At 41.8% G+C, this 26,747-nt stretch overlaps 1 long non-coding RNA gene across 1 annotated transcript; it reads right to left on the bottom strand.

The window, feature by feature from the left end:
• Positions 1-1,689: 1,689 nt before the first annotated feature.
• On the bottom strand, positions 1,690-4,974 carry LOC142077777 (uncharacterized). The gene is made up of 3 exons (XR_012672003.1): positions 4,875-4,974; positions 4,021-4,104; positions 1,690-2,231 (listed from the first exon to the last, which is right to left on the bottom strand). It is a non-coding gene; the product is annotated as an uncharacterized LOC142077777 (long non-coding RNA).
• Positions 4,975-26,747: the final 21,773 nt, after the last annotated feature.

Raw genomic sequence — 26,747 nt, 5'->3', positions numbered from 1 at the left:
TTACTACAATTAGTATAGCAAGTGGAGAAAGAGTCACAAAGTTACTTTCATCCTTCAGCTCCACAGAAGCCAGATTCAGGTGCGTTGAGCTAACAGAGTGAAGCCTAGCTGCACCCTTGGTTTGGCCTTTGTCCACATTCTCCTTGCAGCGCCGTGAGGCACTTGAAGACTCATTGCTGCACACGCTTGGATGGGTTACCATTCTGTGGGAACCACACAAAGACAACACTGAGTTCACCTGAAATTGCTGGGGGGCGGGGGGGAGAAAGGAAACTGTGTCTGCACAACCGTGCAGAGGTTGGAGCACTTACCAGGAGGTGAAAAGCATTTCTTCTTCAGCTGAGGTGGTTTCAACTCCTCATAACCATATCGCAGCAGAGTTCACCAGCCACAAGTCAATAGGAATAAAGCGATGTGTGGTGGAAAGCAGAAGGGGTGATGGAGAAGGGGGACTACTACAGCTAGTAGTCTTGCTCTCATCAGGCATGCAAGATTCATGGGGCCAGTGTGAGAAGTCAGCAGAAGGCGCCTGCCTTTGTGGCCCAATGCTCATAGGAGCAGGAGGCCCGTGTGTTGGGCCCTGCCCTTGGTGTTACTGATGCAATTTATCCAACAACTATTTTGAGACAAATTCTGTGTTCTCGTTACTGGAGCAGAGGTGTCCATCTGTCCATAGGAGTGCTTGGGTACAAAGAAGGCCAATGTCATCAGTTTTTCATCTCTCCCTTAGCATTTCCCTCTTCTGTCTCTGCGTCCCAACTGCCTTTATAGTGTTGTGTATACAACTTCTGTAAAAAGCCATTACCAGTCTTTCCAACCTCAAGTCACACAATATTGAGCGGCTTTTAAGGCACACAACAAATCCAAGGCACTTCCAGCTGAAGGTTGTGAAAACACCAGCTTTTGGGCAAATCCTATGGGGCTGTGCCAGGAAGATAAGGCAACAGTCCTTTTCCCCTGTTCGGTCCAGGCTGTAGCTGTGGGCGTTCCACAGTTAGGGAAGACTCAGGCACGGACTTCAGTGCATCAGGGTCCAAAGTCCATTACAGACCCGTCATAAAAAGCCTTGAACATAAAAAATGTTTGCCTTGGAATAGGCACAAGTACAATGGTTGTTATAGAGATCAGAACAAAACCCTTGACGTGTAGCCATGAAAAAATGCTGGATTTTTATCATTGAACCAAATGATATGAAAATCTGTTGCACTTAATAATTCCACATCTGTCTTGTTAAGTGAATGATAATAAAGTCAGGGGGTTGGGGTTTTGAGTTTTGTTTATTAAAATGGCAGTTGAGTTTCACTATTTTTGTATATTGTATCACTTGCACTGATACAATGTGGGAAACAACACAAAGCATCAACTAAACCCTTAGTGAACAGTATTGGGGTTAAGAGGTACCAAATCGGTAGTTGGAGCTCTGATCCCAGTTCTGTTGCAGGCTGTCTTCATCATCAAGTCACTTAGGCAAGGGTTTTTTGTTTGGTTGTTTTTTTATGTCTAGAAAAACATCATGCATTTCAGATTTGGGGACTAAAACTCATTAAAAACTATGATTTTTTTCCTATAGCAAACAAAACGTATTTACAAGAAATACCAAAATGTATTTACAAGCCCTTCTATAGCTTGCAAAAATGTTGCAGTTTTGACAAATTGGTCCTAGATGTAATTTGTAGTCCAGGAATAAAGTTATCCTTTTTTTTTAAAGCAATGACAAGTATTATGATGTAAAATGACATATTGGTAATAATGGGGAATAATCTGATCTCTCGCCATGTATCACTGGAGGAAACACAGGGTCAGCATATAACTTCATTGATTTACATAGGGCTGAGTCTGCCTTTCATTTTGATTCAACTATTTATTCATCAATACGAAACAGACCATTCAGAGCTGAAAGCACTGTAAGAAAGATACGGTAACAGTACACAGCAAGTGATCCCACCACTCCAGCGGAGTCCCAGGTTGTCCAACAGAATAACGTAACATGAGATGTTGTATTTCTTAACTATTTTATCCCATTTGCAGTTCTTCGGCTGTAATCCAGATCACTTTCCAGAAAGTACTGGAGTCAAGCCTCAGTCTGAGACATGAAGTTTCTATAGCATGATGATAAGCAGGCATGGAAGTAAAAGGGAAGTCTTCCAAATCTAAATATGTTCCTGTAATGTTGGATGAGCCAAAGTCCTTTGCCATACCGAGGTCCACTGCAGCAGTCACAGACAGTAAAACTACAATGGGGAAGAAACTGGGTCAAAAACTTCACATCATCCTTCTGAGACTATATACATACCCACAGCAGCTCAACTTCATCACTCACAAATGCAAATGAAAGAAATTATCTGGCCTCAAAATGACTATGGTTCATCGCTGGAGAAGGTGCTTAAACTTCCTCAGCTCCATTTTAGCGGAGGCCCACACTATTGCAAAGAAGTAATTACTCTAGCCTTAATGCACAGTCTGCATGGCTCCCGTGGGGAAGAAGGAGACAGACACGTCAAAAATAGAAAGATGTACTGTACAGTGGAGTGGGGTGGAGAGAGAGGGAGGAAAATGATTCTGCAATTCCCAGAAATGGAGCTGATATCATTTTTGTCTCAGCTGTAAGCTTCAGGTCCATCTCCCTTCTGAACTGATTGGCTTGACACACAGCCACAACATGAAGCTGCGACACACGTTTTGTCTGGAGGACAGGTGGCAGTGTAAAATCCTAGGAACCTTAAATACAAGAAAGTATTTGTATGCCTGATAAAACTCCCTTAAAAGTATTTTCACATTCACTCAGATACACTCAAAATCTGAATTGAGCATACCTGCATGGAAACCATTATATACTCCATATTATGTAATAGCAACCTTTGATCAATTTCATGTGAGAGAGTGGACCAAGTATGAACTTCCACCCTCCTAATACTTGTACAATTACTGATTAGTAATCTATGCATCTATGCATATTTCTCGCTCACAATACTCCTCGTGGCAGCAAGGGAACAGGACATATTTCTGTATTACTTATTCATCCAATATTTCTTTAATATCTTCTGTGATGTCTATGTATCTTTCCTTTAGGTTATTTCTGGAGAAGCAAAGGGCAGCCGGATGAGTGAGGTTCCGAGGCTGGTTCTGAAACTTTTCATTCCACAACAAGGGGTGTATGAAGTTATTTTCTATTCGAAGAATTTTAGTGGAAGATTCAAAATCCCAGATGGCAAAGCAGAGAGCTGGTTCTCTTCAACGGTCAAACATTTGAGCTCTCTGTAATTTTAAGGATCGCCAGGCATTTATAGGCTGCTCACACCATATCCTACCTTGACCACAGTTACATAATGTCCTAATTCCCAATTGATTAATTAATAAACCAAGATGGCATGTATATATAAAATGCTGTGTTTCTCACAGTGCACTTTACGTTCCAGACACAATTGTACATACAATACTTTTCTAATTATAATTTAAATACCGAGGTTATCTAGAAAGACAGCGGTGGGTGTATCTGAATGCATTAAACATGTACACAGAGAACATCAACAATTAAGGGCAACAAAGAGCAACACAGTCTCTTTAATGTATGGATAATTCCTTTTCTACAGTTTCTGTTGGGGGAGTCCACAGAGCTACATTTTAATCCTTATCTCACCAACACTTCACACTGCTTGAAAACAACAACACATGGTTTAGAAATACATTTTCTCTTTCCTTATCGCACAAATCAAGTGTATGTGCACATATATAGTCCAAATGAGAGAATGATCCTATTTTGCATGGCGATATTTGACTTACAGCTATCATCAAGATGCTTGCAAATAGTGGCTGGCTCTACTCTATGCACAGCTATTTCAGGTATGCAATTATCATATACTGGTTTTGTTTAAATGAGCCTCTCACATAGGACAGGATTAAAAGGGGGGAGAGAGGGTGCAGTGAATCTTCCCAATGTATTCAGTGACACAATTAATAACCAAGTATGGTCCACAGCACTAGGATATACAGATCTGGTTTCATTTTATCTTGCTTATATACCTGAAGTTCTTGATGTCATTAGGAATAAAGCTAATATCATTATAGGCAACGTCCAGGTACTAGAGATCTTCTAACAAAAACAACCTACAATGAAAGAAAACAGAATGATGAATTAGAAACACAAATGACAAGAGAATCATGGAGTCAGAATAATTTAGGCTGAAGGAGACCGCTGTCCAACCCGGCAGCTCAAACCATTTCTAACTGCTACACAGTGTGTAGGCCTCTTATGTTTTTTACTAGTATGGAAAAGTATGATGGCTTAGCCTATTTTCAGCATCCAAAACTGTGGTTCAGCTCTTACATGAGCTGAGATGACCTCTAGAAGTATTCTCTCCACTCAGTGTGGATGTTGAGATGGGTGCCTCAATTAAATATCTAAAGCCAGGAGGATGAAGCTAGGTCTTAGCATTCCAAAATACTCTAAAAAGGGACTTTTGCTTCTGTACTCCAGAATCTCCACAGGACAGTCAAATTTTAATGTATTGACTAAGTTTTAAAATGCTACCTATTTTTACTGCTACACAAAGGTGGGCGGTAGAGCTAATAATGGAAGCCACAAGACCATTCTTTCTCAAAATGTTTTCAGCTACAATGTCTATTTACTGAAAATGAGCCACAGCTGACTAATACGTTCATGTAGTGAAGATTAAATATGGCAAGGTATTTTAGCAAGCAGTACAATTAACTTTCAGTACTTCTGTCTTCTACTACTATGAGAAAGTCTTTTTTGTTTGGGTTAATTGCATGGCTAGAATGGAAATCAGTGAATGATTATAATGTAGGTCAAGATAGAAATCCTTGTTTGTGCTTATAAATGCTGCAATCCTCTAGGTTAATAAAAAATATCTTACCCAGACAGAAGATGTGATAGCAAATTGAAGGAAACCATAAATTTCTTCAGTGACTTCAGTGTGTGAATGTCATTAGGGATTTCTCTGACGGGGTTGTTCCAGAGCACCAGGACTTGTAAGGTTTTAATATTAAACACCTGAGAAGGGATGGGGACAGTGAGTGTAAAAAACAATGGCTGTCCATCACAAAGCATGTCACAGTTCTGTTATAAGTATTCTGTATTTCTCCTATCAGTAAATTGTGCTGGAAGAACTAGAAATAAATATTGTAAGATTAGCTAGTACAAGTACTGTACGCATAGATATAGCTAACTACTGTAAGCATTACTGCAGATACAGTGTGAGATACAATTGCCAATCCCTTACTGCATCACTTACAACAATGTGATTGGGAATTGCAAAGCACAGCTGCTAGTGCTGCTGGGTGTGAAGACTGTCCAGCATTTCCCTTTATAAGCCTTGGTTTTGTCCCTGGTGTCGCATCCTAGCTTTTTGAGATTAAATTCTCCATTTCTATAATGTCTGCTTGAAGAATGTTTTTGCTGAAACCATATGAAAGGAAATCAGGAAAATATTTTGTTTGCTCAGCATTTAAAAAAGACACGAAAAAACAACCTGATAATATTTCCTGCTTTTGAAAGGGCAGTGTTTTTCAAATCATGATATCAAAACCACAAAAGGAGTGGTTTTTCAAAAGAGAGGTTTGACTATTAGAAGCACCTTCATTTAAGTTACTCATCTGACTTTTTAAGGTCTTATATATACAGTTGGCTGCATACAGATGGTGAGTCAGAAAGGCAGGGAGGATCACATTTTAGAAAAGTTTGAAAAATACTGGTTTATCTCCTTAGCTCAAGAGCCCTGTGCTCCTGAGGGAGACATCTGAAAGTCTAAACTGGTGCTGCTCTGAGTGGGGGTTTGGACTAGCTGACCTCCAGAGCTCCCCTGCAGTCTTCAAGTTGTCCAAGGACAGCCTTTGCCAAGGCAGACACAGCCCTGGGCCTGAACAGGGGAGACCATGTAACCATGTAGCTACTACTGTATCAGGTAGCATGGCAGTGGGTGTGCTACCCCAGGTTTGTAAAAAGAAGGAGCAGGGAAATGTCCACAATTCCCTAAAATGAACATATCTGTTGGCATCATCAGGAATTTGCTTAACCTGCAAGTGTTTGCAAAATACATAGTCAGCTTGTGTTCACTAAAGCTTTTCTAGATTTTAGTAGCTACTCATTCCTAGTGATTCTGTTTACACTAAGCCTGCTTTAATTTAGATTTTCCCAGTAACTGCAGGTGTTTCACTGCTGCAGATCACATCTGAATACCTTAAGCGAGCTGGCCAGACTGAGACCACTGGGAATTGTAGCTACAGGTTGCTCAGTTCTGGGGGAAGATTGTGGATATGGAATGGGAAGACCCCTGCGAGCAGACAGGAGCCTGGGAGGGCAGCCATGAAGATTTCTGTGATTCTTCCCATGATTCTTACTAAATTCCAAATAACCAAAAACGTAAAGAAGTTGAATATTGTAATTATTATTTTTCATTTCTTTTAAGTATCTATGCTATACCATTTGCCTTACTGATTAAATCATGACTCTTTGAAAGTTATTTTTTATAGATAAACTGTAAAATTTCAGCCTTACATCATTTTAGTGAGGTCATGGAAAATAAGCAGCACATGCCTCTATAGGAAAGAAGAGTAAATTATTGAATGGCAAGTTAAGGTAGACCAAGATATCCATTAAAGGGATCAGGTCTGGAAGGTGAAACAAAAAGTAGGCCTAAAAGATACATAAAAAATGGATCAGCCGCATAAAGAAACCTCTCAGCCTTTTCATTTAAATGCAAAAAAGTAACATCCTTAAGAAGAATTGCTCAGGGCTTTAGATTTATCATGAAACAAAGCCAGAAAGACACAGTTTGATTCCCCTGTGGATGGAGTCAGCTTAAACAGTGTCAAAGATATGCCTGAAGGCCATATTAGCATCTCAAAGCCCAGCCCACCTTGCCCCTTGCCACAAAATCCTTCACTGTCATTTCTACTCCCTTCCACCAAATCCAAATAACTGTTCTCTTTTTCAAGGTGGACACAGTCCAGAATTGGACTTTCTGCTAAATTTATTCACTCAAGGAGCAATCCCTGGCCACAGGTCATGAGGTACAGAGCGGCATATGTGCACACTGACTGCTTACCTGCTTGAGAGCAGACTGCACCTAAACTGCACAGCACTGGGCCACGGTATCCTCTCTGCTTTCATGCATAAATATCGTTTTGCAAGGTAGGTTTTTTTTTCAGATTGCAGAGTCTGAAATAAAGTGAGGACACTTCCTGAAACCTACCATACTGATGTCTTTATAGTGGATACAATAGCATACAGGAGGGTAGAGGGTGACAAGCCCTAAAGCATTCAATTAATATGGAAAAGGGGACAAATCATGTCTTGCCCATACTGCTTACTAGGTTGGGCCCCTGCAATGAACCACCTGCAGCACTACAACAGAGTTTTGTTTTAGAGGAAGCTGTTTGCTCACATCAAGAAAAACTGGGGATGAATGAATATTTTTGCAATGTGGATGATCGGGGAACCAACATGTAATAGAGTACAGACACTGACACACTCTGCACCTGCAATCATTGAGAGCAGCAAGGTCTTCTCTCTTATCAGTGCCTTGATTCAGGCTTTCCTAATTGTGCGATGAAATAAGTGGCCCGGTTCTGTCCTCTTTCTTTCATTTCTAACCTAGGAAATTTTATACAAACTCTGCTAGGAGAACACTGCTTCTGCATTGTTATGACTCCTCCAGAAAGTATAGTTACATACACTGTCTCAAACTACATAGATGCAGAGATATTTAACTATTGTCACCTGTGATCTCAAATACACTTTAATATATATAATCTAGCATCTACTTCCTTGTAAACCAGACAATTAATCTTTTTCAAGACAGATACACAATAAAATATATCTATACAACATACACTACCTATTAAATTGCCTGTAGTCATATCAAATCTAAATCGAAGGGTTCCAATACAATATGATAAAATCTGAGAGTTATAATAAATTGGTACATGAATGTAAATAACGAAGATTATTATAGTGAAAGAGAATTTATATACTGCATTGGAGTTCAGAATTTTCATTTATTCCTGGAATCTGTCTTGCAAGAAAAACAATGCTTCAGTGCTGAAGATTTCCCAGGGTAGTAGCAGATGACCATAGTCAGAGTAAAATAGCATTGTCTATATTTCATTAAAATTAAAAACCAAAATGAAAATTCTTCTGGATGTAAACAAAAATCTACAAAATGTGGTTCTAAAGATGAAAAATATTTCCAGCAAAAATGAAAATCCAATGCAGATGTTCTCACTGGTAGCTGTGAAATATTCAAGAGATGTAGTATGAACAAGACAGTCTGAGACACTTGAAGGATTTTGTCATGGAGTTCAAATTTGTTATGCTGATGAATCGTTGCAAACTCTGTAATTCACGAACAACAGGTAAGAGCTCTCAAGTATCTGTTCCTCATATGGAACACAGTTCACTAATTTAGCAAACAGTTGCAACAATTCCTTCTGATTTTAAATAACTACCTTTGAGGATGTAGAAGCAAAACCAGAAGCACTTTGTCTCCTAAGCAATATGATAAGCCCGAGAACAAATACCTTGACAAGACATTTACTGAGCTGTGTGAATTGTGGTGGCTCTATGTGCAAGCCCTTCCCTTTTTCAATTCACAGCATTTCTGTTTCTAAGTGTGTGATGGTCAGAGTATCTGAAACAGTAGCTGAACCCTGGAAATCTGTCCTGTTTTGGCTTAAAGCGGATGATGGCATTGCGATTCCTTGGTGGGCCTAGGCAGGAGGGCTGGCAGTCACTGTGTCTGGAGAAGAGGTGCATCTCTGGCCTTCCTCCTCTCTCCAGAAAGTGCTCTGGAGGCAGCAGCTTCCGGGCCCTGTGTACAAGGGGGAGTTTGGCTCTTCAGTCACATTCCCCATTCAGACAGGTATCTTTCTTTGATTCCTCCAAGGGCAAGACAGTGGGCTGGATGCTTTGGTCCTAGTCTGCTGATGGGAACATAAAAGCTTAAAAGCAAGGCAAATTTAGGGTGGTGTTTCTTTAGCAACAACAAACTATGGTCATATATCACTTACTTAAAGCACTGCTTTTGCTGGAGTTTGTAATTACATCTTCAAGCACAAAAGCAAGACTTACTGTACAGTTGCATGAAAACCTATCTTCATATGTAACATGTTTCTAAGATGCTGAAAAATATTTCCTGTTCCCAAAAGAAAACAATGTCAATAACGTTTAGGCTTGTTTCATATTGAGCAAATTGAAATGTCTTGATGACTTAGGAAGATATTATTATTATTTAATCTTTTTATGAATCTATACTTCTGCTTTAATAATTAAGCTGACATTTCAAAGGCAATGTGCCTTAGGCAAATAAAAAATGTATTTTGCCAAATAGAAATGAAGACATTTAAAAGAAAATTGAAAGTGTTGACCACTTTTATGATCCAATTTAATTGGAAAATTTTGGACCAATTTTTAATGGTGGCCAAGAAGTATCTGAAACACCAGAAGACTGACTCTGAAATGAGGTCCCTCCCCAGTTTTCGTTTTTCTATTAATGTTTGGCATGACTCTGCCAATTTCTTTACACGTGACTCTGAAATTTCTTTACACACAGATCTTCACTGCTGTACAGCAGAGCAGCACACAGTGACACAGACTTCTGGAGTTTCTGGACATGGTGGATTTTCAGGAACAGAACCCCAACCTTAGCAAAGCATCAGGTCTCTCAGTTCTCCCATAGACAAAAAAAAAATGCAATATGACAAATCTTTATTTCCCTTATTGGAAACCTTAGCAAAGCTGCAGAGATCATTGCGTTTAGATGCTGCATAAAGTTATAAGATGTGTATATTGCGTAATAAGGTGTTTCAGACCTCAGGCAGCAGTGGGGAGACTCTAGGAATAACTGAAGTCAGCCTGCTCCAGAAGAGGACGCAGCACAACCACGGCAGTGCAGGGCTGTGCATGAGTTGGGAGGCAGGGCTGCACTGACTTGGCTATCCTGCAGACATGTAGCTGCATCTCACTGCGTGGATGTGTCAGCCCACTCAAGGCTAGCCTGAAGCTCTCTGAAACATGCAGAAGGTGAATAGGCCCTCATAAGGTTGGGACAATGCTGTGGTATTTAAGTACTTTTAAGTAATTGAAAAATAATTTAAGTAGCTTGCTTCAAAAGAAGAATGGATGCAGCACAGCAAGGAAGATTTCACCAGTGATGACCATGAACCAGGAATCTTTTTGTGGATGCGGCAAGACCTGATTGTCTACTAAAAAATAACTTGAAAAGACTAGTCTTTCCCCTCTCAAAAAGTCAGCAAAATGATAGTAGTGTTAGCAAATAATTCTCTTAATAAACAGTGGGCAAAGTGTAGATAAGTTGAATAAAATAAGGAGGAAGGGTCACTTGAGGATCTCAGCTGGTAAAGTGGGGAGGAGCTCCATTGATTTGGATGCTTTGGAGATGATTTATACAGCTGAGTAATTTATATACTGTACACTTTTCAGCAAAGAGAAGAAAGATCTGTAAATACTTTTCTATACACCCACATAAGGGTATTGCTGGCAAGAATGTGAAAAATCAATAATTGTTTTTTATAGTACCAAAAAAGAGAACTCCCAGCACTGTTTGCTTGTGATGACGGTTCTGGTGTTTCCATCTCTGTCATTGTCAGTTTCCATTTTGGTCACACTTGCAGAAATGGGTAGTAAAGTGACATACTCTGTTTGATTTGATAATTAAAATTCTTACGCACGTGGTACCAAAGAACCTCAAAATAATTCGGTATCGGACAAAATTTATACCGTATTGCTACAACAACATAGGATACTTCTTATCAAAGTTTCCAAACACAGCCATACCACAGCATAACATTTTCAGGTACCAAGCAAGTTCATTGTGAATACTGACATTTCAACAGGTTTTCTAGATCATAGAACAGGAAAGGGAACAATAATACCAATTCTTTCAAGGTCATGGAAAAGAGAATGGAATATTTACGGTTAATTTACACAGACCATTTGCTTAAGATTGAGGATCAGATTTAAAGCAGACTGTATCTAGCTAGAATTATTCCCAAAATCCCTAATCAATTATTCCTGATCCACTCTCTCACTAGATATATTTATTCTGAGATATTGAAGTCCATACCTGAAATCCACTATCTACCTCAAAGGAGGAGCTTGCTTATCCAGATAGCAACTCCTATTCCAATGGAAGCCTGCAGCAGACAGTCGGATGAAGCCTACAAACCATTTATATAAAGGTGGCTTAGAAAACCATTTCCTCACACCAACTGCCATGTTCTCCATGAAGGCAGACACATAAATTCTGGCAGAGGATCCCACATGGGAGTTTGGGTGAAGCTTCCTCTGGCTTGTTCATCTAGGAGACTAATCTGCTGGTTCAGACCCACCAATGGACAAAGTTTAGATCAGCAGGCAAATTCCCAGAAACCATGAAATATTAAATCTCTGGTTCCTAACCAAAAGCAAGAGACACCTTCTCTCATTTTCCGTATCTGACAACTACTTTGTATGGTGCTGACATAACTTGGATTGAATTACACTTTGGCAATAGGTACAGTGCTGAGCAAGTGCCATGAAAATTATGCAGGATGCATCAGAAAGAAAATGAGACACAGTAAAAGTACAGAGGAAATGGCGAAAGAAGGTGAGACAAAAGAAAAGAAGAAATAAACAATGGAGAATTTAAGGCAAGGGAACTATAGAAGAAAAGTATGTAAATCAGTTATCCCTACAGCTACTCTAATGTTAGCAAAAGAGTTTCAAATCATTCTAAGCACTTCTTTTTCATGCAGTGGTACAGTAAGAAATTTAAGATCGTTTTTCTGTGGATGAGATTACAAAGCCTAAAGATACTTTGAATGAAAGCTGCTATTGACTATTAAACACAGCAACATGAGTAATGCATCTTTAAAGGATATCTTCTGGTACAAGAAGCAACATAATACTTCCACTTGGGACCTAGACATCAATTTTTCCTCTCCATCTTGCTTGCTTGCTATAAAACGGAAATTAGTTTCCCAAACGTCCTCCACACTATTGCCATCAGGGGCATCATTAGAGTCTATGATATAAAAAAAAGGATGTCAGGCATTACAGAACTTCTTAGGGGAAAGTGAACATTAGAAAATAAAGACTGAATGAGAAGTGTTCTGCAAACCTCCTACATCTAATCCTCGAGACCCTCTGTTGCCATAATCAGAAAAGCTCTCACACATTAATCAATTAACTCATTAATATCTGCATAAAGATATAAAGATTGCAGGTTCTTTACAAACACTTCCTTTCTTTTTCCATTCATGGGAGAAGAATAAGTCTTTATGTACAGAAAAAAGGGGCCTGCAAGTAGAACTGGATTACGGCCTACAGTAATGGCAGTAGTTTGCCTTCCTCCATAGCTACCATTTCCAGTACAGAGACTACAGGCTTCTCATTGTGCTGGAGTGTACTCAACCAGAAACAGTTCAGAAGTGGCATCCTTCTCCTGAGTGCTTTAGGTCTTGTACCTTCAATCTCACTGTCACTTCAATGCCAAATCGACATTGCAGATTAATTTGTTACATTACAATTCCACTACTTCACTAATGCAACAGGATGTAGCGGATGTAGTCCTCCAGAGCCCAAAAGTGGCATGCTGCGTTTCTGAGAATCTTGTTTCCCATAATGCCATTTTACAACTGTCAACCCATGTCATCCATCTAGTTTCTCTCTCAAAAGTGACATATACTTCTTGATCCTACATGTAAAAGGTCCTTCTTCTCTTTCAGGTTCAGGTAGCTTTAAGTAATGTATAATACAGACTTTTTCTTTCTTTTCCTCCTGCAAAAGTTCTTCTGGTGAACCAGATTTTCACATTTTCTCTTCCAAGGCCATTTCTAAAGAGAAGTGCAAAATAATAGTGGAAGACATGTTGCAAGTACAAGAACTAGATTCCTTTATACACATAGCTCAGAATCTTATTGCGCAAAAGCCCTATCTATTATTCAAATGCAGTAAGAAAGACCTTAAACATAAGAGATTAATTTTAAAGCTTCTATAGTTTCAAGAATGACATAGAATTGAAGGCAATTCTGGAAGATCATCCGACCCAACTCCCTGCTCAAAGTAAGCCTAGGTCAGGTTGCTCAGAGCCTTTTCCTGCTAACTTCCGAATGTCTCCAAGGATGGAAACCCACAACTTCTCTCAGCAACCTGTGCCAGTGTTTGACCAGCCTCACGGGGAAAAAGTTTTTCCTTGTATCTAACCAGAATTTCCCAATTTCCAACTTGTGCCGGTTGCCTCTTCTGCTGTTCTGAGAAGAGTTTGTCTCTAGCTGAAGACAGCAGTAGGATATCCCTTTAAGCATCTCCTCTTAAGGCTGAACAAACTCAGCTCTCTCAGCCTCTCCTTACATGTCATGTGCTCCAGCCCCCTGACCATCTTGGTGGGCCTCTGCCAGAGTGTGTCAATATCCATATCATACTGGAGAGCCCCAAACTGGGCACAGTACCCCAGATGTGGTTTTACAAGTTCGAACTACAGGGTTATAATCACTTCCCTTGACCTGCTGGCTATGCTGTTGTTAATACAGCCAGCATGTGGTTGGGTTTTTTTGCCACAAGGGCATGATGGTGGCCCATGTTCAACTTGTCATCCACCAGTGATGTTTCTACAAAGTCCTTTTCTGCAAAGCCACTTTCCAGCCAGCTGGCCCCGGCCTGTACTGGTGCATGAGGGGTAATTATGTTCCAGGAAATCTGGGCCTAAGATTTTGTAGTTTATCATTGTATTTGGTGTACATGGCAAGGTTTTGGTAGTGAGGAGCTGCGGGGGTGGCTTCTGTGAGAAGAGGTCAGGGGCTGCCCCCTGCCAGACACAGCCGGTTCCAGCTGGCTCCAACGGACCCACCACAGGGCCCAGCTGAGACTGGCAGCCAAGATAGTTGTGCCTTGGGGAAAACGTATTTAAAAAAGAGCAAAACAATGCACAGCAGCTGTGACAGAGAGGAATGAGAAAAATGTGAGAGAAACAGCCCTGCAGACACCAGGGTCAGTGAAGAAGGAGGGGGGAGGAGGTGCTCCAGGTGCCAGAACAGACATTCCCCTGCAGCCCGTGGTGAACATTATGGCAACATACATTGTCCCCCTGCAGCCCATGGAGGACCACGTCGAAGCAGATATCCACCCTGCAGCCCACAGAGAGCAAATGCAGGAGCAGGTTTTCTGGCAGGAACTGCAGCCCATGCAACCCACGCTGGAGAAGTCCGTTCCTGAAGGACTGTACCGCGTGGAAAGGACTCATGCTGGAGCAGTTCTTGAAGGACTGTATCCCATGGGAGGGACTCTACACTGGAACAGGGGAAAGTGTAAGAAAGGAGTGGCAGAGAGGAACTGTTAGGGACTGACCACAACCCTCATTCCCCATCCCTTGGAGGGGGGGCATTTGCGGTTAAGGTGTTTGTCTTCTGAAGCATCTGCTACACATACTGAGGCCTGCTTCCCGTGAAGTGGCTGGACATCACTTGCTGATGGGTAGTGAATAAATCTCTTTTTGCTTTGCTTCTGTGTGCGGCCTTTGCTTTTCTCATTAAACTGCTTTTATCTCAACCCACAAGCATGTTCATCTTATTTTCTCCCCTGTCCTGTCGAGGAAGGGGAGTGAGAGAGCGGCTGGGTGGGGGGTCTGGCAGCCAGCCAAGGTCAACCTACCACAATCATAAAATGGTTTATGCTGTAATGCAGGTATTATTACATAGTTCCACAAAAAAGCATTCTCAGCTTCAAAAATTGAGATTAAATAATAACATTCCTGACCAGAACCAGCCGGTGAGCAGATATATAACTTAACAGCTGCGTATGTGTACACTCAACTTACTGTTTCTCACAATGAATCTCAAGTACCTCCCTCCTCTCAGTCACAATCACCATACCTGCATCTGCAGTATAAGCAACCAGTACAGAGCTTCTGCACTGGCTACAGTGAACAGCTACGAGTTTCTGTCCTTAAAATACAAGCAATATGGTTTGCTGCTTTTTATGCAGTTTTGCAGCTGACCACGGGTATATATTAACTGTCAGCCAGCAAGTGACACTACAAAACTATATTTTGCTATACATGGTTAAAAAGCAGGTACCTATTTTGTGCTTGATTCAGTTCACCCATCTTAAATGTCTACCATGGGATAGTAAAAATTGCCTTCTGGAAGCTTCTGTCCCTCTCTCCATGGGTTAAGGAAGAAGCATGCATTACTAGTTGTAATTAAGTGATTAACTTTGAGGAAATTTAGGTGAGATTAGGTGAGAACTCCCTCCTTGAGGTTTCGGTTAGATTTGATGGAGTCTGCCTCATTGTCGTGGAAGGAAGTAGTGGTTTGCAAACTTCACAGAATTTTTTAGAAACAATTTTGGACAACACACAGAGTTAGGAAGAAGAAAGGGTGCACCTGCCTGAGAAAGAGAGGGAGAAGGGAACACTACAGCATCAGCTATTCCCAATTGCGATGGCCTCCCTGAAACAGATAGGAGAGGCTGAGACAAGGCCTTAGAAAATGCTTGGGATCTATTGTATTTTTCTTCTTTCAACGCTGCTGAAAAGAAACACATCAGAGTACCGCTCTAACAAAACACCTTTTCAGTAGGATGAAACCTCCACGTGTTATCATCCACTTCCTCAAAAACACTCTTCTGACCCCTGGTGACACAGCAACAGTATTCCTACCCATGCAAAGAGTTTGGATCAAACTACAGTCAGCAGAAACATCTGTGGCAACCATACAATGCTGCTTTTAGCCTTTCACAGGTTTGGGTAGACTGGATACAACTAGGAACATGAACCTTACAGCAAAGTGTCCATCAGAAAATCTCCGAGTGCTGCTTTTTTCTTCCAAGATGCAGCACATCTCTCAAACTCCAAGCACAGCAGAGCTCCTGCCAGTGAAATGGCTGCCCTCTTGAAGCTGTGCCCATGCAACCCGTGCTACAGAACCACACTTCAGCAGTGAGAAGTACCACAGAATCACATCCTCTGTGCCAAAGCACACGCAAAACCAGAGTGTGACAATTAGTTGAGACTGCATTTTCTTCACCTTTCATATCATTAACACACATCAAAACGCCATTTCCATCATGTGAATGATTTATAGTGGAAGTACAGAAATAGCTGTGCACCTGCTTCTAGAATACCACAGTAGAAGGATGAGGCAAACACTTCCCCCCATGAGTTTAATAAATACAACTTTTTTTTTTTTTTAAGCTGGATAAATTTCTTGATCTGGTCTAGAGCACGGCCACACAAACACTTGTTTCAGCAGTGCTGAAGAGGTTGATGGTACAGTGCTGTGCAGGGGAAGGAACCAGATGTCAGTAGTATTTTTAAACCTGCATAACGTGAGACCATGACTGGAGAAGCAGCATAACGCACCAACCACACTTGGTGCGGTTTGCGTTCGAAGCCCAGGCATACAGAAACTTGACATAAGCTCATTTTCTCTGAACATATTTTTTTGCCGTGAAAGCAAAGTGCAAGCAAGTTTGTCTTAGCACTAAAAGCCTTCTGCTACTGAAAAGCTACATTACTCTATAGAGCAAATACTACTGATCTGCAGTCTAGGAATCATGTTAGGATCCCAGTGTGGCCAAAAGACTGGTCTCAGCCTGTTCTACTTTCTTACAAACAGGGAAAAAGATACACAATGATCTAATGAGGGGGCAAGAGAACAAGGGCAAGGTCTTGGTTTTTTTGTTTTGCCTTTTTTTTTAAAGGACCGTCATTATTTTATCTGTATGGATACATTTTTTATGGAACATTACCAAAAATTAAGTAATATCTCAACCTTACATTCCAGGTTTAAACTTTCGCTATTTAATTTAACTTTTTAGTAAACAGAAGTTCCTATCAAAATTGAAATACGAAACACAGTCCTATCTGCTGGGTCACATTTCTACCAACACACATTAACATACCTACATAAAAAAAGGGGAAAAATATGATTCAATGGTGTCCGTGTGCCTGAAAGCTCAGGAATTTGACTGCAGGGCACTTGCCTTGAAGGAAAAAAGAAATACCCAGCATCACTTACAATACTGGGCTAGGACACATAAAGCATTACCTTCATGGTAATAGTCTGTAGGATCACCTATCTGCATAAGTATCAGTGAAGTAAGGATTTTGTAGGACCTAAAGTAGTTGCAAAGATCTGAAAAAATCAATATAATCACATCTGTTCCTCATTTTGCACTAAATTAGTTGGCTATACCTCATACAGGGAGACCAGATCAAATACCCATGAAAGCGTTAGAATCACCTTCCTAAATTCCAGTGATAGACGGGCCCACAATTTTCAAAGTCTTATGGAATGGGACTTTTTACAGTTCCCTTATACCATCAGTTATAATAAAGTTACACACATTTAAATCACCATTTGCTGTTATCTTAAAACACAACATTTCATTTAGTTATGACAAGCTATAATCTTGCACTGTGTATTTCTCAAGTGATGAGGGCAAATTCTAATACCCACACAAACATAAATGCAGGGGTTTTTTTTCTCCCTACAAGACATGCTTAGGAAAAGCTTTCAGTAAAATACTGCACCAACAGAAAGGTACTAAGATATTTAATATTAATTACTTAGGATCTTCTGTTGCTCAGGCTTTCTTGTTTCAAATAGTGGTAAATCAATATCAGACAAAATCAGTGTCTTAACGTCAGTCTGCAAGCTCCTCTTTTTAGTCATTAACTGGCTACTGAGGACTTCATAGTTGTAGTGGGAGACAAGTGGCTTTCTGAGTGTTGGCTTCAGAGGCAGAGGGTGAGAAGATGAATCTGCAGCTAGACTTTCCATTGTAAATATAGGAGTGAAATGGGCAGGGCCAGTGCTCTGTAATTACCCCAGGCAACGCTACAGGCTTGGGGAAGAGTGGCTGGAAAGCTGCCCAGAGGAAAAGGACCTGGGGGTGCTGGTTGACAGCCGGCTGAACACGAGCCGGCAGTGTGCCCAGGTGGCCAAGAAGGCCAACGGCATCCTGGCCTGTATCAGAAATAGTGTGGCCAGCAGGAGCAGGGAGGTGATCGTGCCCCTGTACTCGGCACTGGTGAGGCCGCACCTCGAATACTGTGTTCAGTTTTGGGCCCCTCACTACAAGAAGGACATGGAGGTGCTGGAGCGTGTCCAGAGAAGGGCAACGAAGCTGGTGAAGGGCCTGGAGCACAAGTCTTATGAGGAGCGGCTGAGGGAACTGGGGTTGTTTAGTCTGGAGAAGAGGAGGCTGAGGGGAGACCTCATTGCGCTCAACAACCACCTGAAGGGAGGTTGTAGCGAGGTGGGGGTTGGTCTCTTCTCCCAAGTAACAAGCGATAGGACGAGAGGAAATGGCCTCAAGTTGCGCCAAGGGAGGTTTAGACTGGACATTAGGAGAAATTTCTTTACTGAAAGAGTGGTCAGGCCTTGGAACAGGCTGCCCAGGGCAGTGGTTGAGTCACCATCCCTGGAAGTATTTAAAAGACGTGTAGATGAGGCGCTTAGGGACATGGTGTGGTGGGCATGGTGGTGTTGGGTTGACGGTTGGACTCGATGATCTTAGAGGTCTTTTCCAACCTTAATGATTCTATGATTCTACGATTCTATGATTCTTGGTGCTTCATACAAGAGAATCTATGATTTTTGCGAGATGGGAAGCTATCAGGCCCACTAGGATTTTTAATAATAACAAAATCTCTCCTAGGAGTTTGGACAGAAAAAATGTTTTTCTCTTTGCTTTGGTTTGGCATTTGGCTGCTTGAGTAGACAGGAATAATTTCATATTGATCAACTCTGCTTGCAGTAATGCCTGGTAAAGGCCAACATGCAGGGTCGTTTTTCTTATGAACTAGACCTGGAAAATATCTATCACCTTTTTGCTCCACTTTCTCTGTAGGGAAATGTCGTGGTTTAACCCCAGCCAGCAAAAATAAACGCCACGCAGCCGCTCAATCACCCCCCCCCCGGTGGGATGGGGGAGAGAATCGGGAGAACACAAGTAGGAAAGCTCCCGGGTTGAGATAAAAACAGTTTAATAATTGAAATAAAACAAAGTAGAACAGTAATAATAACAATGAGAACAACAACAATAACAGAATACACAAAGCAGGCAATGCACAACACAACCACTCACCGACCGCCGACCGCGTGTCACGAACGGGGGGCGAGCCCCCCCCCCCCCCCCCCCCCCCCCCCCCCCCCCGGTTTTTATACTGAGCATGATGTCACATGGTATAGAATACCCCATTGGCCAGCTGGGTCCACCACCCCGGCTGTGCTCCCCCCTCCCGGTGCAAGCACCACCCAGCAACAGCCAAAGCATCAATGGGCCATCAACGCTCCTTTCACATCGAACCCAAAACACAGCACACCCCCCAAGCTACTGGGAAGAAAGTTAACCCTGTCCCAGCTGGAACCAGGACAGGAAACTTGCTTCAGAGAGAATCAAACCTCTCCTTAGGTCATGGAAACCTGTAGTTTTGGGCTGGAACTGCATTTGCCCATGGTTACTATCTTGATTAAGGAGATATGCATGTCTGGTCAAACTGGGGCTGTGTACTGACAAGCTGGAACTGACTCTGAAGAAGGGGGTCTTTGAGTTGGATTTGTGTTTGACCCTGACAAATCTGATGAACAGACAGGCATGTATCTTTGGGTTGGATTTGCACTGGACTGTGGAATATATGATCATTGCTGAGGGAAGCATCTGTCTGCTTGACTTGCCCTTGAGCACTGACATAACTGCCAGACACTGCTTTTCCATTTTCATCATTTGTACTCTTTAGCACTCTAGTTAGGTATTGTCCAAAAGTCCTTCCTGCTGAAGACAAGAGAAGAAAAGACATTTATAGTGCATATTCTGGCATCCTTTTTGAGGAAAAGTTTGTGTGACAAATTCTCTATGCCCCATACAGATTTTTCGTGTTCAGAGAAAATGCATAATTAAGACTAAGCATCTCAGCACTGCCAATCACAAAATATGTTAACTTTTTTTTTTCAACACAAATGGAATTCACCTACACACTATATGGAATAACGTGTAGCATGCAGTAGAAGAGTTAGATAACAAGGAAGATGAAAAGATAACAAGCAGGTTTTCCAAGGTACCTTATGAGTTACACAGTTTAAAGAAGAATGTATGAGCAATGTTCTACTGCGTGTGAAATATGGCCATTTGTATTGCCGACAAGTCCCTATTTAGGGATCCTGGGTCCGTTCTGCTAGGTGCCACGTGACAATGCAATGAGATCTTTCATCTGAGAAATAGATGGGGCTCCTTCAGTGAGTGTTCCTCTGTATGCTCCATAGTGTTCCCTATACCACTTAAACCTCAGGCTAACCCTACTGAACGGGAAAGGGACAAACATTCAGGGAACTTCCATATCAAAAAAGCACCACAGAGTGGACTTGTTTAAAATTTGATTATACAAGTGAGGTCAGTTGTGGTCGAGCTGTGAAAAGAACAGGTGAATCAGCTTCTGGAAACTGTCTCAAAAGTGACTGCAGGATCTTTTCCAAATAGGCAGCTTCACAGAATTGATCATGCCTGTGCAGAAGCACTGCTATGAGCCCCTGAGGTCTGGCTTCATCCTACTGTTAGGCACCTGGCTGAAGCACCACAGTCAGAAGTCTGTCTGCTCATGTCCTGGATCATTTTAGTAACACAATAGGATATACAATTCCTCTCTTCAGAAGAGGGGAAAGACTTTTCAGAGGGTGAATCCCTCACACAACAGATGGAGTTTGCTGGGAGGACTACGCCCAAAGACCTTATTCTGGAGGTTCATTGGTTCTTTAGCTAGTCCCCAATTTCCAAACAGTACTGCACCCAACGGACATTTAGTCTTGAACATTTTTATCAACACAGAAATACTTAGTAAATTATCCTTCATTCAGCCTGTGTAGTTCCACAAGCTTGATCCTCTGTTCCCTTTGCTAGGAAGACTCATTTCCAGGGACTTGCTGAAGGAGAAGTCACTCTTTATAGCTCTCTGCTACAGCTCAGCTCTCAAAGCAAGCTGGGACCATTGGCTTATCTCCCTGGCTTTCTTGCCCTCCACCACAGTGGTTGACAGCTTCCAGCCCTCTGCCGGGCACAGTCCACCCCCTGAGATTTCTGCTGCCTTTTCAGTCAACTGCTTCATTGTGTTATATTCTTACTTTCTATATTCCCCTGCAGGGGAAAAGACACTTATGCCACACCACATTGTCTTTTTTTCCTAGCTCAGCGCTCCCGCTCTCAGGTCTCAGTCTCACACTTCATGAAGCACAAAACAATTCCATCCACCAAGATGATCGAATTACCATTGCTGAAGAGTTGCTTGCTGATCAATGGGCATGCTGCTGTATAAATATCTTTCAGGTGTAATAGTTACATTTGGAGAAATAATCCTTGAACAAACTTCACTGCGCAACTCTTAGGTTCTTGTCAGGTTTACTATATAAATACATAATCTATAAATAGCATCCATCACTAATATGTATTACTACAAGGAGAGCCATCACAACAGAACTTTGTTTCAGGATAAAAGGTTTATCTATCACTTTTAAAATGCTTTAAATCATTGAAGCACAGCTCTGGTAGTGAGCCAGAAATATTTACATCTGTTTGGACAGTGCCAGACTGGAAATGTATTGTACAGAAATAGATTTTACCAGCCTTTCAAAATAATATTTGGAAGGGCTTAATAATATCAAGAGGCCAATAATTATATCATCTGACTTTTCAACCTTACTTCTCTAACTGAATTTTCTTTACCATTTATAATACTGTTATAAAGGTATTACTTTTAAGATATTATTGTTGTTCCTTTTAAATTAATATTACATAATGATAATAACAAATATAGTATGACAGTATTCTAACAAAACAAAAAGTCAAATTATCATTTATTTCAAACATCATAAAAATTATTTTGATTTATTTTCTTTCTGTTTGCCTGCTTTATTAGGTGAAGATTGAGGAGTTAGCTATTTAGATACTCCTACATAATTACAGAAGCTATATGGGGGAAAAAAAAAAGCTTGCTTTGGTCTCTTTAACCCAGTTTGCAGGGACAGCATTGTTTTTTCATGCTACCACTTTATTCTACTGAGATGATCTGTGAAAAAAACATTGTAAAATTTCTATATGCTATACTTCTACAGCAGATCCCGGGGCCTGCTTTGAGAGAAGTCAATGAACTTGTTCAGATGCCAGGGTCCTTCTTTACAGATCTGGTTTCAGGATTGATGCCTAGTTTCCAGCTTGTTTTTTTTATTACTTAGGTTAAAAATGTTTTGATTAGAGATCATGTTATTGGTTTTCACTTCTATTTTTAAAGGTTAGTACTTAAATATTTCATCAATAGCTACTTTATATAAACTGGAAAGAGCTTTTCATTCACGTATACAGGCACACAAAATGCCCAGTTATTTCTGAACCATATGGCACTGCAAGTCCTTTGTTTTCATTAGAAATCCCTGATGCCTTTAAAATAATATAAGCCAAGATATGTCTTTTTACATGGATGTATATTCTGAGAAGAGCAGGATCATCCTCCAAAACCTCATTTTTTATAATTTTGTCTGAATCAAAGTTGTATCTCACTTCCCCTATGGTCTGACTCCATGTGATCTAATTTAATTTTTCTTGACACCAGCAGTTTCTCATGTTATCTCTCATACTTTCGGATGAGCTAAGGGGAACACCTCTATTATCCAGTGGGTAGTGTTCAAGTCTGATACATGGAAGACCCAAGTTCCAGGACCTGTCCTCATGACTCTGCCATTATTTACATGAAGAGCCTCCCAAGGAGACGCAGGTCATATGGGTCATACTGCAGTCTTATTCACACTGCTTTGCACTAGTAGCTTAACTTGCAATCTATCTTCTTCTATGTTAATTTTAGAGAACACATGGAATTTGAAACTATGCACTACAGGAACTGGCTTTGTACAATGTACCTTTACCAACATTCTCCCTTGGTGTAGACAGCTTAGACGGCAGCTTAGGAGGCAGAGGTCCACAAAGCAGTTTTGGCTGCTCAACCATTTTCTGCTTTGCCTTTGTTCCTGACGGATGACTGAAGATATTTCAAAAAATCAGAAAAATCTGACAAGGCAAAACAAAAGAAATAGTCATTGTTAGTTTAAGGTGCTGAATTACAAATGTCTGCTCAGATAAACCAGGTGATAAAAGAATCATAAAACAGGAAAAGTGGCCAAAAAGGGCATTTGTTCTCTTAGTGACTAATTCAACAGTTTTTCTAATTATCGTTAGTGTTTCAGGAAATAAATCAGTGATACTATTTAAAAAAAAGTAAAAGAGCTATTCTATTAATTTTGGAATGCTTCTATTAACATTAAAGAATGTTTTTCAGCACCTCTATCACAAAAGGTGAGGCAATTGGGGTTTTTAATCTCTGAGCCAAAGGAGGAACAGTAAAATAGAGAAACACCCCATGTCAAGCATTCTGAAAGCTCCCAGAAAGAGTTTTCTGCTGGATAAACAGATTTAATAAGAGCAACAGTTAACCGTGGTAAAAGGCCGAGTCTGCAAGTAGCAATTTTATGCTTCTTTCTGGGTTCCTGTTAGTTTATGAATGCATACAATGATATTGATTTCAATCCAAGAACCCCTGATTTGGTTTCAGAAATCCTCTTATTCGTAGCCAAGTTTAGCAAATATCTGATTCGCAGTAATTTTCAAGATTATCTATATCCTAAATTGCAGAGTTCGGGTTATTTTTTTTTTAGTGTAGGGCTAAAAACATGTAAGACATCACACAGTATAAAGACTCGGTCCTAAAGAACTGGAAATCAGAAGGAAAACACAGAAGAGAAAGCACTGATGAAGGTGACTTTGAAGAGAAACTGAAAGTGCCATCAGGAAACTAATGGCTCGCAGGAAGATTTACGAAGATTAACAAAATTGTCACATACAGCTAGAAGCAAGGACATCTCTAGGCAAAAAATATTTCAGTAATTTAGTTTGAATGTAGATAAACTTGAGACTTCAGTGCAATTTTGCATGCGGACAAGATTAATTTAAATGAAGTGTAGCATTATATAAAACTGTGATGAAAAGAAAAAAATACTGTGATGAAAAGAACGAACACAGTCCTGAAGTGTATAAGCAGGGCTGAGTTCAGATTTGACACTTAGCTAATGGACTTGAATGACAGTTAAACAAGGGGATGGAGAAAGGAAGAAGCAGGGGAAGCTTGAAAAGGAAGCCTGGAGTTCAATTTTAGCCATGCTGAGTTTGAATAAATGGTCAAACATTGCAACAAGATGAGCTACCACTACACAAAAATAAATGGAATCTGGCATGGTTCATGACCCTATATAGACAGATAGGAGCAGCCTCACGTTCACAAGCCCTGGTCCTCATGGGTGACTTCAAACACCCCGATATCTGTTGGAGGGACAACACAGCAGGGCATAAGCAATCCAGAAGGTTCCTGGAATGCATTGATGGTAACTTCCTTCTCCAAGTGATAGAGGAGCCAACGAGGAGAAGTGCTATGCTGGACCTTGTTCTCACCAACAAGGAGGGGATGGTGGGGAATGTGAAGCTCAAGGACAGTCTTGGCTGCAGTGACCATGTGTCCTGGTTCTGGTTGGGACAGAGTTAACTTTCTTCCCAGTAGCTTGGGGCGTGTGCTCTGTTTTGGGTTCGGTGTGAAAGGAGCGTTGGTGGCCCGTTGATGCTTTGGCTGTTGCTGGGTGGTTCTTGCACCGGGGGGGAGGGGCGGCACAGCCGGGGGGGGGGGGGGGGGGGGGGGAGGGGCGGCACAGCCGGGGTGGTGGACCCAGCTGGCCAATGGGGTATTCTATACCATGTGACATCATGCTCAGTATAAAAACGGGGGGGGTGGGGGGTGGGTGGGTCTTGCCCCCCTGTTCGTGACACGCAGTCGGCGGTCGGTGAGCAGTTGCATTGTGCATCGCCTGCTTTGTATATTCTCATTGTTGTTCTCATTGTTATTATTACTGTTCTACTTTGTTTTATTTCAATTATTAAACTGTTTTTATCTCAACCCAGGAGTTTTCCTACTTGTGTCCTCCCAATTCTCTCCCCCATCCCACCGGAGCAGGGGGGTGTGAGTGAGCAGCTGCGTTGGGGTTAGTTGGGTTAAACCACACCACCATGAAATGGTGGAGTTCAAGATCCTTAGGGCACCGAGGAGGGCACACAGCAAGCTCACTACCCTGGACTTCAGGAGAGCAGACTTTGGCCTCTTCAGGGATCTGCTTGGTAGAGAGCCATGGGATAAAGCCCTGGAGGGAAGAGGGGCCCAAGAAAGCTGTTTAATATACAATGATCACCTCCTCCAAGCTCAGGAGCGATGCATCCCAACAAAGAGGAAGTCAGGCAAAAAAGCCAGGAGGCCTGCAAGGATGAACAAGGAGCTCCTGGACAAACTCAAACACAAAAAGGAAGCTTACAGAGGGTGGAAGGACAGGTAGCCTGGGAGGAATACAGAGAAATTGTCTGAGCAGCCAGGGATCAGGTTAAGAAACCTAAGGCTCTGATGGAATTAAATCCAGCCACAGGCGACAAGGGCAACAAGAAAAGCTTCTATAGGTACATTGGTGATAAAAGGAAGACTAGGGAAAATATGGGCCCTCTCTGGAAGGAAGCGGGACATGTGATTACCTGGGATACGGAGAAGGCTGAGGTACTCAATGATTTTTTTGCCTCAGTCTTCACCAGCAAGTGCTCGAGCCTCACCGCCCAGGCCGCAGAAGGCAAAGGCAGGCACTGGGAGAATGAAGAACCGCCCACTGTGGGAGAAGACCAGGTTCGAGACCATCTGAGGAACCTGAAGGTGTGCAAGTCCATGGGACCTGATCATATGCATCCGCGGGTCCTGAGGGAACTGGCGGATGAAGTTGCTAAGCCACTGTCCATCATATTTGAGAAGTCGTGGCAGCCTGGTGAAGTTCCCACTGACTGGAAAAAGGGCAACATAACCCCCATTTTTAAAAAGGGAAAAAAGGAAGACCTGGGGAACTACAGGCCAGTCAGTCTCACCTCTGTGCCTGGGAAGATCATGGAGCAGATCCTCCTGGAAACTATGCTAAGGCACATGGAAAATAAGGAGGTGATTGGTGACAGCCAACATGGCTTCACTAAGGGCAAATTGTGCCTGACAAATTTGGTGGCCTTCTACGATGGGGTTAGAGCGTTGGTGGATAAGGGAGGAGCAACTGACATCATCTACCTGGACTTGTGCAAAGCATTTGTCACTGTCCTGCACGACATCCTTGTCTCTAAATTGGATAGACACAGATTTGATGGATGGACCGCTCCATGGATAAGGAATTGGCTGGATGGTTCCATCAAAGAGTTGTAGTCAATGGCTCAATGTCCAAGTGGAGACCAGTGATGACTAGCGTTCCTCAGGGATTGGTATTGGGACCGGCACTGTTTAACATCTTAGTCAGCCACATGGACAGTGGGATCGAGTGCTCCCTCAGCAAGTTTGCTGACAACAACCAAGCTGAGCGGTGCGGTCGACACGCCTGTTGGAGCAGGTCCAGAGGAGGGCCACAAAGATGATCAGAGGGCTGGAACACCTCTCCTATGAAGGCAGGCTGAGAGAATCGGAGTTCTTCAACCTGGAGAAGAGAATGCTCCAAGGAGACCTTATAGCAGCCTTCCAGTACCTGAAGGGGGCCTACAAGAAAGCTGGAGAGGGACTTTTTAGAAGGGCATGTAGTGATAGGACAAGGGGCAAGGGCTTTAAACTGAAAGAGGGTAGATTTAGATTAGATATAATGAA

The sequence above is a fragment of the Calonectris borealis genome, chromosome 1, assembly GCF_964195595.1.
Source record: "Calonectris borealis chromosome 1, bCalBor7.hap1.2, whole genome shotgun sequence".
Lineage (NCBI taxonomy): Eukaryota > Metazoa > Chordata > Aves > Procellariiformes > Procellariidae > Calonectris > Calonectris borealis.
This window is presented reverse-complemented; position numbering and strand designations above follow the sequence as displayed.